Source organism: Argiope bruennichi, chromosome X1 (assembly GCF_947563725.1).
Source record: "Argiope bruennichi chromosome X1, qqArgBrue1.1, whole genome shotgun sequence".
NCBI lineage: Eukaryota > Metazoa > Arthropoda > Arachnida > Araneae > Araneidae > Argiope > Argiope bruennichi.
This window is the reverse complement of record NC_079162.1, coordinates 64243352-64257404: the sequence shown is the minus strand read 5'-3', so window position 1 is coordinate 64257404 and position 14053 is coordinate 64243352.

Genomic DNA, 14053 nt, shown 5'->3' with positions numbered 1-14053 from the left:
AACCTGCAACGCGTACGTATTGCAACGAAATTTGGCATACAGACTATACACGAGGTGTGCTCGTGAAATTTCAAAAAAAAAATAAATAAATAAATAAATAAATAAAAGTTCCAAAATGTCCACCAGAGGGCGCCTTTTTCCGGAAAAACATTAATTTTAAACTCAATAAACGACCAAAACGGAATACAGGCACAATATTAGCATTTATTGACTACTTTCTGATCACCTTGTCATCGAACTATATTAAGTAAAGGTAAGGAAAAAATAATAGCACGCTGTTTGAGAAAAACAGTTCAGTTTGCAGAAACAAGAACAGATGAGGATGAAATTGCTCAAGAGGACCAGTTGCTAATCTGTCCAGAATGATGTAGGGAAAAATCCCTCATCACCCTCAATCACCTGCAAAATTTCAAGTCGAAGGACAGTGTGTTCAACAGCAGATCGTAACTGATCAGTTGTGATGCTTCTCGCATAAAGCGTTATGGTGTTCTTTAAGTCATTGACAGTCGCAACAACGTTACAAGATACCGTCATCATTACAGCCGGAAACATCGGCATAAAACATGTGAACGACAGCAAATGTCTCTTATCCTAACCTGTTTGCATAAAGCTTCCTCTTCTTTGCAAGCAGGCAAATCACGGCCCTTTTTTTTCTAGAACTGACAACTTTTACCGATTTTACATTTTGTTCTCATAATTCTTGTTCTGGATTGTAAATATTATTTCTGTACTCCGTTTTGGCCGTTTATTGTGTTAAATTTAATGTTTGTCCGGAAAAGGCGCCCTCTGGTGCACATTTTAGATTTTTTTCTTTTTCTTTTTTTCCGAAATTTCGTGAGCGCATCTCGTGTATAGCCTATATACCAAATTTCGTTGCACTTCGTTCATCCGTTTGCGTTGTAGGATGCTGTTTATAGGGGAAGTTTAATTATAACCACTCTGTAGTTATAGTAACACGAAAAGCAGCCTGAATATTTTAGCGCATTTTGTAATCAGTGTCAAGATAATGTAAAACTGTCGAGCAAATGTAATATCTTTTTCGAAAATAAGTGTATGTAAATATTTAATTCTATGAGCCCGATTAGCATGAGAATCCCAGAGCCTCAAAGTCCTGAGCCGTTTTCTGTGGATAAAAACAGAATGGAATCGTATTTTCCTTCAGAGATAACAGGAGGGGGGGGGGATCACCTAATTGAGCTATAATTGAAATGCGTGCTTAGTTTTAATCCTCATAGGGTTGTCGTTTGCGGTTTGAGGGAAGGGTTTGCTTAATTTGTTGCTGAATTTACACTCACAGGTGTTTCAACGATTTTAGATGCATTTTAACGTTGCTATATTTTAAAAATAATATATTAGTTGCTATATTTTAAAAATAAAATAAGAATAATTAAACATAAAACATTATTATCTTTGATTCTCCTTCAAATATTTTTTTTTCAAAAGTGTATTTTCTTACTTTTAAAGTATGAAAACGTATAATGATAAAAATAAAGTTGGGATTTTAAATTCGTATTTTAGAATTGGTGTTTTTTAAACCCTTACATAAAGTATATGAAAATTATCATGAAGACTTCAAAGAAAAACCTTTTTTTTTAGCAACAAAAAATCTTGAAAATTCAATTGGGCATGCTGTTATTTGCTTTTTAACTTACCCAAAATATTTTTACAAACTTTGCAGATATAGCGCAATACAAAATAAGGTGTTGGTGACTTGAACTGAAAGGAATCTAATGAAAAGGTTAAAAATAATGTATCGTTAAAATTTATTATTTTGCAAATATAAAATTTAAAACGTCTCTAATTACCAAATATCAGCAGTAATGTAGAATGCAGTTTGTAAAAATCTCTTCCTTTCTGCATTGTATATTTAATTCCATTGAATATTCAGTAAAGATGATCGCGAAGAGTATCTTAACACAATTCTGCCTTCGTTTGCTTCTTCAAAAAAATAATATATATTCACATTAGTAGATAAAGTACATAGTTGGGCGGGGGTGAGGGTTCTGGCGATATTAAAAGAAAAAAAAATTATCATTATCGATTCCTCAAAAGATCATTTTTTTTATTCTTAAAAAACTCTATTACATAATCTTGTAGAATATTTACAGCAATTCAAATTAGTATCCGAATTAAAATTAATACTTTTTATTTAATTTCATAATTAAAACATAATAAATTTTATTCCAAACAGTAAGATTTTTGTATTTATTCAAAACTGAGAAATTTTTGACAAAGAAGGTAATAAATTTGTTAAGATTATTTGTACTTTTCACATGCATGTAGCCATTTATCAATCCGTTCATAATTTTTCAATTATTTTCACAAGAGTTCCTTCAAAACTGAAACTGAATGCATAAATTTTTACTTTATTTCTAAATTTTATACAGATTGATTAAAATTACCAGTCACCGTATTTTCCTAAAATGTGATAAATGTAAATAGGTGAGGAAAGAAACGGTAATTGTTGAAATTTTTATTTAATATCTAATTGAGGATTTTTGGTAATTCAATAAATTTAGAAAAATCGATTTGTAATTAAAAAAGGAAAGAGATTTCGAAAAAATATTTGAATAATCAGTGATAATAAATAAAAATAAGTAAAGAGGAAGGAAATAGGTTTTTTAATTGATAAACATATTAAAAATTTTGATATCTTATGCATAAAAAAACTGAAAAACTTATAGCAATCGTAATAAAATGTTTAAGAAAATCCAATCATTGAATTTAGGTCTTCTTAACTGATAATGTTTCATCCACTTAGTTACTATCGGACGTGTCTTTTTCCATCGCAAGCAAAACACACTTGAAAAGCCGCTCATCAATCAATGTCAAGGTCAGCGGACCCCCCGGTAGCGAGCATATGGTGCGCACGTTGCAAAAAAGCGCCTAAGTCAGGCCCCTGTTGGACGGGACGATCTCGGGCGAGTTAGGGCTCATAGAGTTAAATATATTTGTAATATCTTTAACAAGATACGAAGCTGCCTCATTTGGTGCAGCTTCTTCATATAAGAAAATAAAATTTTAGGAACTATAATTCGATTATATACACAATCACTAATGCATCGCATTCATTGAATCTCTAGAAAATGCATTAAATATTTATATTCTGATTTTGTTTATTTCTGTTTATTAAATACTCATCTGGCTTGATAGCTTACTTCATGTATCAAAGACAAATATTTTGATTTTAAAACAGTGAAGGGCTAATGACTATAACAATGATCGACAAAAATTCGCGCAAAAGGATTCAAGAACGGTGAAAGGAAAAGACTGTTGCTGTCTTGTAATAAATTCAGCTGATGCGATTATTACAAAAATATCATCTAATTATGAAAGAATATATCCCAAACATCAAATCTGAATATAGAAAAAATAAAGGTTCGATTTGAAAAGCGTTATTTTGAAGTATTAGAAATGATAAACATTTTATACAACGTGCCTTCTGGGTTTACTTAAAACTTTAAGTAAAAAAGAATTATAAGCTTCCAAGTTATTTTGTGTGTGTGTGTTTTCTATATGCATTTTGCCACATCGGTTTGCAGATAAATTTCTATGAAAGAGAATCATTAAGCAGTTCGATATTTTGAGGCCGCGGTAGCCTGGTGGTAAGGTCTCGGCTTCGAAACCAGAAGGCTTCAGGTTCGAGACTTGATTCCACCGAAGATTCTTCGTGTAAGCGGGTCTGTTGCACGTCAAATCCGGCGGGGCGAAATGTCCTCCCGCTGGTATGGTGTGGAAGTTTGTAAAGGGAGGTGCCAGATCAGACGTCGTCCTCGTCATTTGACCTCGGTTCAAAATTACGAGGTCCGTCCGAAAATAGCCCTAGTGTTACTTTAAAACGGGACGTTAATATAATTGAACTAAAAAAACCCCAAAAGTTCCACATTTTGATTTATAATGGCATAGTTTTTTGTGGATTTCAATAAAATGCTAATATTTAGAATTGCATATCTATTGTATTATTTTATTTGAAATGTTTATTCAATATTTTTTTATCTTCAATTATGTTTTATTTTTCACGTAATTTTGTAACTTGATATGTCAAAAGAAGGAATGATAAAAAATATATCGCATCATATTAGAATTTACGGGAATCTGAAAAGATAAAACTATATACAATTTATATCAAAACAATTTTATTGATGGATTTCTAGTTCAACTGGAAGCGTAATTAAAAACAAGATATATATTAAAGAAAATGATTTAATTTATTCATTAATCACGTTCTACGAGTGGGAGCTATAAATCATTTCAGATTCACAAAGTAGTAATTTTAATATCTTTAGCAAAAAATGGTCTATACTCTATATGTATCAAAAGCACTTAAAGGCGTTTCAAATTCACTCTAAATCTCTACATATTCATTTACACTATGCCATTGTGACAAACAACATTTATGAAATAGTATCAATGACATATAAAACAAAAACATCTTGATTCTAAAAATAAAATGCCAGTAGGAAAATATATTAATATCCACATCATTATTACGTAAAAGAATGTGGATTTGCTTTTAAAAGCATTCAAAGTATATACTAAAAATGAGTATTCATTCAGCATCGAATATTTAAAAAAAAAAAAAAATGAATTTCCCAAACATACGTTAAAAATAGTAAGAAATCCACCACAAAAGCAAAATGTTAAACCTTTCTAATGTAAGTATATATGGGCCGCGGTGGCCTGGTGGTAAGATCTCGGCTTCGGAACCGGAGGGTTTCAGGTTCGAGACCATATTCCACCGAAGAACCGTCGTGTAAGGGGATCTGTTGCACGTTAAATTCGTCATGACTAAACTTCCTTCCGCTGGTGTGGAGAGGGGGGTGCCAGCTCAGGTGTTGTCTTCGTCATCTGACCGTGGTTCAAAATTACGAGGTCCGTCCCAAAATAGCCCTAGTGTTGCTTCAAACAGGATGTTAATATAACTAAACTAAACTAAATCTAATGTAAGTATAAATACCAAATAAAAGCATCATTTGGAGTTACTGAAACAAGGTTATTCGATATTATAAAAAAACTGCGCAAAAGTATAAGATTGCAAACTATTAAGTTTAAAATTGCAACAACGACTAACTTTAGCATTTCTAAATGTATCAAGCCTCCAAGGTAATTTAAAAAGCCTTGCAATTTCAGTAACTGATATGTATTGTTCGCTATTAGCGTCATGTAACGATACTGACATATTTACTTCAACATCTATGGAGTCGTATCTACTAAAATAAACTGAACAGGGAATCCAACCGGTTTCCGTTCCTCGCCTGTATGTAATCGTTAATTATTATGATGTTGATATGCCACAGCAGTCGGAATGGAAATCCTGTTTAATGGTACATGACTACGTTTCTAAAGCAATATGGTTTTGCTCAGAAACCCAATACCAAACTTCATGTCCTTCGAAAGTTTCTGCTGGAAGTCCTGAATCATCAAAGTAAGTCATATTTGAAAATTTTACTTTCTTTTGATGTTATATGCAAAGAAAATTTTCTATTTAATTTTGGAATAATAGGAATTTACTACTGTAAATATTATTTCTCACTACCAAATGAATAAGTAAATATCAAGGACAGAGTTGGAAATACAGAGCAAGTAAAATAATATTTCAAGATAAATAATATGCATTTTGAGTTTGTATTTAATTGGAATAAATAGTTTCTTCTAATGTAGGAAATATTCAGGTAGATAATACACCAGACATGTAGGAAATATTGACCTACTAGAATTACATAATTCTTTTTTTACAGAAACAGACTAAATTTGCATTTCATGTAACAGCTTTCATCAAAATATATATATTACGAAAAAAATTCGTGAAAATTTTATTTTTATACAAAAATCACTTGGATGATATTTGTTATTCAATAGTGTGTGAATTACTATAAGCGAAAGAGCGGGGTTCTTATTAAAATGAACCCAATTCTGAGAATACCAATATTTATTAAAGGCCAAATGATTGACCTCAAAATCTGCTCATTTTAACCTCTTCTTTGTTGTACTTTTTTTAGTTAGTTTCTTTCATTTTCTCTTTTTATATTACCAAAATTATTATTTTTTCTGTTTTTCTGCAAATGATATTTGATTCAGAAGGAAATTTGATAAGCAGGTGAATTCAGTGAAGTGCATTTAAAGTGTGAAACATCTTGATTCTTAAAATTCTGAATATCACTCTCTGTAAATATAGATATGCATTATACGTTAATACAAGTCGTATATAACATTTTTCTGCTAAGTATAATAGTTTAATAATTACATTATTCAAATCATAAATTGTTCCTAGTATTTTAAGAAGTTTCATAATCTATTGATTTAATACAAACTCTTTACTCTTTGAAAAAAAAAAGGGGGGGAGGGCTTTTTTCCTACTGTTGTTATTGAAAATACGCATTTTTATTTTCGTACAGTGCCAGATATTTTGAAAACAACACCGAATGTTTCACAAAAATCGCATCTTTCAAAAGAAAATTAAAATAATTTTAAAGAATTGCATGCAATTTTTAATCATTCTGTGTCAAAACTTAATGCTCCTTAGTTTGGCTTATCGTTAGAAAAAATATATAGTTCTGACTTTTCCGGGATTTCATCCTCCTAAGTAAAATGTGCACATTCCGCAAATAAAATCTTGATAATGGTTTTCTAGCATTGACATAAAGCCACTAAGGCAATTACAGCGAATTCTTCTTTCTACACTGTACACGTTTACCAGCTATATATTTTAAGGGCGTTGTAATTTAACGATGCCTCCGTATCTGTGAGAAGGGGGATTAAAATAGGGATTAAATAAATTTATGTCTGAGAGAAATACTTTTGTCTTTACACCACAAAAGCTCCTCAGCCGACACCTCTTTTGGAGCTGCTGTCTCGGCTCCCATTGGACAGATATCTGAAACTGTTACGAGTGATTCAAGTCACCGCTTTTCACGATAAGAACAAGAATAAAGGCGATTTTTTTTAAAGAAATCGAAACAGTTGCGAGATGACGAAAACAAGATAAAATAAGATACTGTAACTTGTAGAGTTAAAAGATGCTTTCTTTCAAAACAAAAGACAAGGCAAGGTGAGCGAAATTCTTATCATTTGTTTTATTATCTTATGCTTCCCCTCCTCATGCAGGCACTTCACGTATGAGGATTAGAAACTACCGGTGTGGTCTCACCACCCTGGTGGGTACAGAAATAATGTGGGATCGACCACCTCCTACAGTTGACAGGACCTGCTCCTACGGGAGGGGTTATACCGTGACCGACTTTTAGGATTCACAGTTCCTACTTATAATGTCGTGGCGTTCCGATCATTCAAATTTTTCCGTGTGTATTTGACCAGGTTAGAGCACTTCTCCGTGATTATTAGTGTGCTAATTTTGTTGTATTATTCTTTTCCTTTCCAGACAATCATTAAAATAATTATTTAACTTCTTGTATAAATCTGCGAAATATCCATCTATCAATCATAACTTTCTAATACATTAATTCCAGTAAACGTATTAAAAATAATTATTTTAGAAAAGTTAGTAAATAGAGCAGAACAGATCGCTAATATACTAATAATAACTTCAGAATGATATGAAATGTTATTTTTCATTTACATTATTTAAAATTACATAAGTGAAAACTTTATTAACTTACTTTAAATTTCATGCTGTGAAGTGCTTGCCATTTACTATACTTATAAATATATCATATAAATTTTTTTGGAATTAAAACTATTGTCAAAATAACAAGTTGATGCCTTTTAATAGTTTTCCTCTGGCAATTATAAGGGTAATTAATTTTAAACATCATATTTTCTTTTTAATTTTTTTAAATTGTTAGCTGTAGAGCTTCATATAATCATGCTAGCAGATTAATCAAATGTTAAAGTAGTAATCTTAATATTTCCATATTGCTCCACTGTTTGTTTCTAATGGGAAGAGCCATAATCTAATGGAAAGTGGGGGGAAATTAGTGCTGATTTAGGTAGATTATTAGAAATGCTTGACTGTTAGAAGATGAAGGCAAATGAAACAATTGATCAATACAGCGATACTCCTAATGTATAAAGAACAGAAGAAAAAAATTGGAGGTGGTGATACAGAAGATATTGTACTTAAAGGAAAGGAAAAAACTGAATGTCCATATTTACCTATACTAAATATACTCTGCTCAGAACTTTCGTGGCGAATATAAAATTAATTACATAGTTGGATATGTAGTTATTTTCAAAAAGAACCAACATCGATATTAAGGAAGCTGCTCAAAAATTTTAAGAACATGATTCAGAAAAATCGAATCTTAATTTGGTAATGAAATGGTACATTTTAAATTCTTCCTGTCACAGTTTCTCGAAACAAATGAAGAAAAAAAATAGTATCTGCAAAGAGTTTTTAGAAATTGCTGTATGATAATGGTACAATCATCTTTTTAGAATGTAATGACTGCGTTGCAAATTTACAGATGCCCAATGTCATAAATGCAATCTGTAAATGAAGTTCCAAGAAACCGAAGCTGTTAAAAAATCGAAAAGGCCTGAACTCTTTGGCTATTATGGTCAATATGCGTAAAGTATCAGGTGAAAAAACTGATTTCCAAGATGTTTAACAAAACATATAAAACAAATTGAAGAAAGTTACAATATGAAACTGTACATAATATAATAATAGAGATAATAAGATAAGATTAATAAGATGCAATTAGAATATATAATATAATATGATATGATTTGTTTTATAATTTTATAAATAATTCTGTTTTCAATTTTTTTAAATGTCCAATACTAAAATTAAATATTTAAATTGTGTTAAAAAGTTTGGGCATCGTTTACTATTTTGTTTAAATAGAACAAATCAAAATAGCAAATATTTTAACATTTTTTTTACTGAAAAATATTTAAGTTAACAATTTTGAAGTAATAAATTTTGTTCACTAAACAATTTCAGATTTTAAATCATTTTTAATAATAAATTTAATAACTTAAATTTAAAATAAGTTAAATACTAATTATTTGAAGATAATAGTAATTTAATTATTTCTAATATAAATTTTTACTAAAAAATTTACAATTACAATGCAAATATTAAATTGAATAGAAAATACCATTCAGTTCTTGGGACATAGGAGTCTGACACTATTTATTCCAGTTTAAAGTTCGGAAGGGATATAAGTAGGAATATTTTCCCTTAAGAGTTTTCTGTTTATAATAAAACATTATACTTCATAAAAAATTTGGTGATTTATGAATTTAAGCCAGTTATTTTAACCGAATAAGTTGCGTTTTTAAATAAACAAAAGCAAAAATGATGTATTTTTGATGTAATGTAAGATTATTTGATTTAATGTAAGATTTATTTTTCAATTTTTATTCCTGATTAAATCAAAATTTGAATACTTGGACATTATAATGTTAACTCCATTTAGAAAATATGCAAGGACAGAATGAAAGTTCTGTCACTTATTTCCATCGCGACAACGTTCACTGCAAAAAAACATTTTTACACAGTCAGGATGATATGTCGTCCCTTCCGTCACCATAATTGGAATAGGGTTGCAACGCGAAATTGTCGAATTCGTACTGATCGTGTCAATGAAATCTTTTATCTCACACCTTATCGGGTACTTTGTCTTTCTCATTCAGTTTATAAAACAGCATCGAGGCATCGGTGGTGCGCTAGAAATGAACGCACCCGGGGTTCACGGTGCGTTGTCTGAACGTGAAGTACGTTTTTACAAGCAAGAACTGGCCACAATTCCAATAACATTCACTTCTGACGTCGTTGTTTATTCTTTGTTATCCCTCGCTGCTCTTTCGAATGGATCTGGAATAACGCTTTTCGAGCTTCAGAAAATCCACTTTGTCCGGTCGAAACTTTTCTTCCGACGCGCAAGAAGACTCGGCCATTCGCATGAAATTGTCTCTGAAAATGTCGTTGCTCCAGAGCATCGGTATTACTTGACGCAGAGGGATAAAGTTTAAATCTCGGTATTCGGCGAGTCCAAACGTGAATGCCGTCACGTCTGACAAGTTCAGAAAATAATCTTTGCTGCTGTAGTCAACGCGGTTTTGGAGGGTAAGTCGGTGGTTAAATATACAGGGAAAATACCGTATGTCGCCGATGATTCTTCTACCATGGTCATTGCTGTTGATCTGGTGCCGTTGCCATGGTCAAAATGATGATCTAATAGAGACATAGAAGAAAAATGATGTGGTATCCACAGCACGAAGCGCTGTTACTTATGATCAGTGATGGTAGGTTCTGGGTTGGATAAATTCGCTGAAGTGGATGAAGTTTGGGGTTTAAGTGGAAAACTTGATTTCAATGGTAAGCTTGTCGGACCACTCCTTCTGAGAGCAAAGGACTATCTCCTTCATGGCAGTGGCTGAAGTTAATGACTTTTGGTACAATGACATGAGCTAGGTAGAGTCTTGATAAAGTTTGTGAGAATTTTAGCAGAGTTTTTCACGAAACTAGGCTTATGGTTGGTCAGTTAAATGGATGGAAACGAATGGAGCTATTCTATTGGATGTCATTAGTGGCAATGGTGTGGGGGGCGCACTGCTGAAAGGAAACGGGTAGTTGCGATTTTTTGCTCAGTGTAAGTTCTGGTGATTTTTATAATAGAATAGTAGTATTAGTATAGTAATAAGTAGCGCCAGTAATATCTAGATATTGACTTTAATTTAAAAGGTTATGTGAAGGGATTAGAAGGGTTAGGTGAAAGGGTTAGAAGGGTAATAGGAAAACGTTTTTAGGATGTTTTAAGACGTTTTTATTCTGGAATTGGGATCGTACTTAGGGATTAGTTTTAGTGCTTTATTATCTAGGTTCATTATAGAAGTTAGTGGCAGAGTAGAAAACTTTGTCCGACGTTGGAGTATATTTAGTCTTGAGCAAGCAGGGTCTTTGGTCCAATCCATTTGGTTCTTCCAGAGGAGGGTCGTGGCTTCTAGGATGGTGATTTTTTCTCCATAAGATGCTTCTTGTCTTGGTCTGGGGAAGTTGGGGTCCTTTCTCCTTTGGGGTCCGCTCCTTTCACACTTTGGGGTTAATTTTATGTTCTCCATCATTAGCCATAAAGTGGAATTTTAGTGTAGCTGATAACCTTCATAACAGTGACCATTTTCCAAATATTGTATCATACAAAGATGATGATCTAACTTATCCTGAAAGAACGAAAAAGTATATATTTGATAAGGCAAACTGGGATCTTTTCTCAGAGATGGCTTTCATTTCAGAAGACATTGTGGGAGACGAAAATATTCATGATGTTATTGAAAATATAATTGAAAAATTTTTAGAAGCAGCTGATAAGGCAATACCAAAATCCTCTGGGAAGATTCCAAGACACTGGAAACCTTGGTGGAATAAGGAATGCAAAATCGCTGATAAAAAACAAGCAAAATATATTTCGACGACATCCTACAACGGATAATTTTATAGCCTTTAAACATACAAAAGTAAATGCTCAACGAATAAGATGGAGGAGTAAAGGGATTCCTGGATGCTATTTGTAAATTCAATAAACAACCAAATTAGCTCTAAACAACTCTGGGATAAAGTCAGGAAAATCTCTGGCTGCAATAAAAATAATCTCCCTTCGATCTTTTTGACTCTGAATGAACGTACAATCACGGATATTAGCACAATAGCTGACACTTTGGATGAGGCTTTCTCTAAGGTATCCAGTGAAACGGTTTATACCGAAAAATTTATATGTTATAAAAAAACGAAGAAAATAATATTTTAAATTTTACCACTCATACTGACGAGGAATATAATTCCGATTTCAGTTTTACAGAACTGAAAAGGACTCTATATAAATCACGAGCTACCTCACCAGATCCTAACAAAATCCATCTAAACATGATTATTCATTTAATTAAATCATTTTTGTTAAATATTTTACGAGTATTTAATAGAATCTGACAAGTGCATAGATTTCCTAATTCCCGGAGAAGAACATTAATTATACCAGTAGCTAAACCAGTTAAGGACCCACAAAATCCAAGTAATTACAGACCGATTGCACTCACTAGTTGTCTGTGCAAAATTTTGGAACGGATGGTTAATGTCAGGTTGATTAATATACTTGAAACAAAGAATTGGTTATCACCTTTCTAAAGCGGCTTCTGCCGTGGCAGAAACAATTTATACAATGTTTTGAAATTAGAAACAGCAGTTAGATGGGCCTTTGTCAGTAAAAACCATCTAGTATCCATTATGTTTGATATGGAAAAGGTCTATGATAGAGTATGGAGTTACGGCATAATGAAATATATACTTAAAATAGGCATCAGAGAAAATTTACTAATTTTTATACAAAACTTTTTAAGGGTGAGAAATTTTAGAGTTCGACTAGGTAATGTCTTATGAAATAGTTTTTATCAAGACGGAGGCGTTCCCCACGGGAGCGTCCTGAGTATAATCTTATTTATTATAAAAATCAATGATATCATGAAAAATAGTTCATTATTCGGGGATGACTTCCAGATTCATTGCTCCGGAGAGAATATGAGAAAGAAAACTTCAAGACGCCATAAATAAAATACAAAAATGGGGATGGGGGAATTAAAGGTTTCACTATATCTTCACAGAAATCTGCTGCAATTCACTTTTGTAAAAGACGTGAAATTCACCCAGATCATAAACTTAAACTGAACAACCAGGTAATTCCTTTTGTTACTGAGATGAAATTTTTAGATTTAATCTTCGACTCTAAACTTACCTTTAAACCGCATATAAATTATGTAAAAAGAGAATGTATGCTTTCGTTGAACTTATTAAAAATACTCTCTAGCACATGGTTTGGCCAGAAAGCTCCTGCTTTCTCAAAATATATAGAGCTTTAATTCGATCGAAACTTGATTATGGGAGCATGATATATGGATAAATCTACACTGCGGCCCCTTGATACAATACACAATCAAGGTTTACGGTTATCAGAGGATGCTTTTCGAACCAAACCACTTTTAAGCCTATATACTTTGTGTCACAAGCCCCCTTTGGAACTTAGACGACAGAAGATTGCACTTAATTTGTCTTTTAAAATAAAAAGTGCTGATTCCCATTCACTACATTACAAAGTCATAAATCCAATTTATGATTAATTATTTTCATTGAGACTTTCATTTATTCCTATTTTTGATTTTAGAATCGGACAAATTCTTAGTGATTTAAAAATTGATGATTTTCCAGTTCTTAATAAATCTGACAAATTCCCTTCAGGGAAAAATAGTAATTTAAAATTTATTTGACTTCGAAAAATGGCAGAAATCGACAACTCTAAATCAAGTGTATCGGTATATGTTTTATGACCACCGACAACAGTATTCTAGCTATGAACCTGTTTTTACCGACGGATCAAAAGCCGGTAAATTAGTGGGCGTGGCGGTAGTTAACAGAAATATGATCATTTCTGAGGCTGCATGAGTTTTATTCCGTTTTTACATCTGAAATATATGCAACATATCGGAACTTAACAAAATTGTCATTTAGTAACTATAAGAAAATTATTTTATACACAGACTCAAAAAGCGTCATCGAAACACTAAGGAATATTTCGCCATCAAGTCATCCCTTAGCTGTCAAATGTATTGAATTTTACTGTTTCTTAACAGGAAAAGGTATAGATATTTTATTTTGTTGGATTTCAGGAATTGTAGGTAATGAGATGGTGATAAAGCGGCAAAAACTCCAGTACTGACACACGAAACTTTTGTTCCTCTAAGTGACGCTATTCAAACAGTAAAAAATAGATTGGGGGGAAAAATGGCAGGGTATATGGAACGAACAAACTCATAACAAGTTATATAAAACTCATCCTTCGGTAAAATCCTTTAAATATTATGACTTATAACGAAGAAAATCGGTTATGTTAAATCGACTTAGAACTGGACACACCAGACTGACTCCCAAATATTTACTCAACTCAGAACCACCACCTACATGTTCACATTGTCCATAAAACATATACTTGTAGAATGTCCCAATTTCAACCAATTTAGACGGAATCATTTTGGTAGCAACAATGTAACTTTAAGACTTGGGTGAGAACCATAACTAAAATATTTTTTTTTATTGTAGGATATT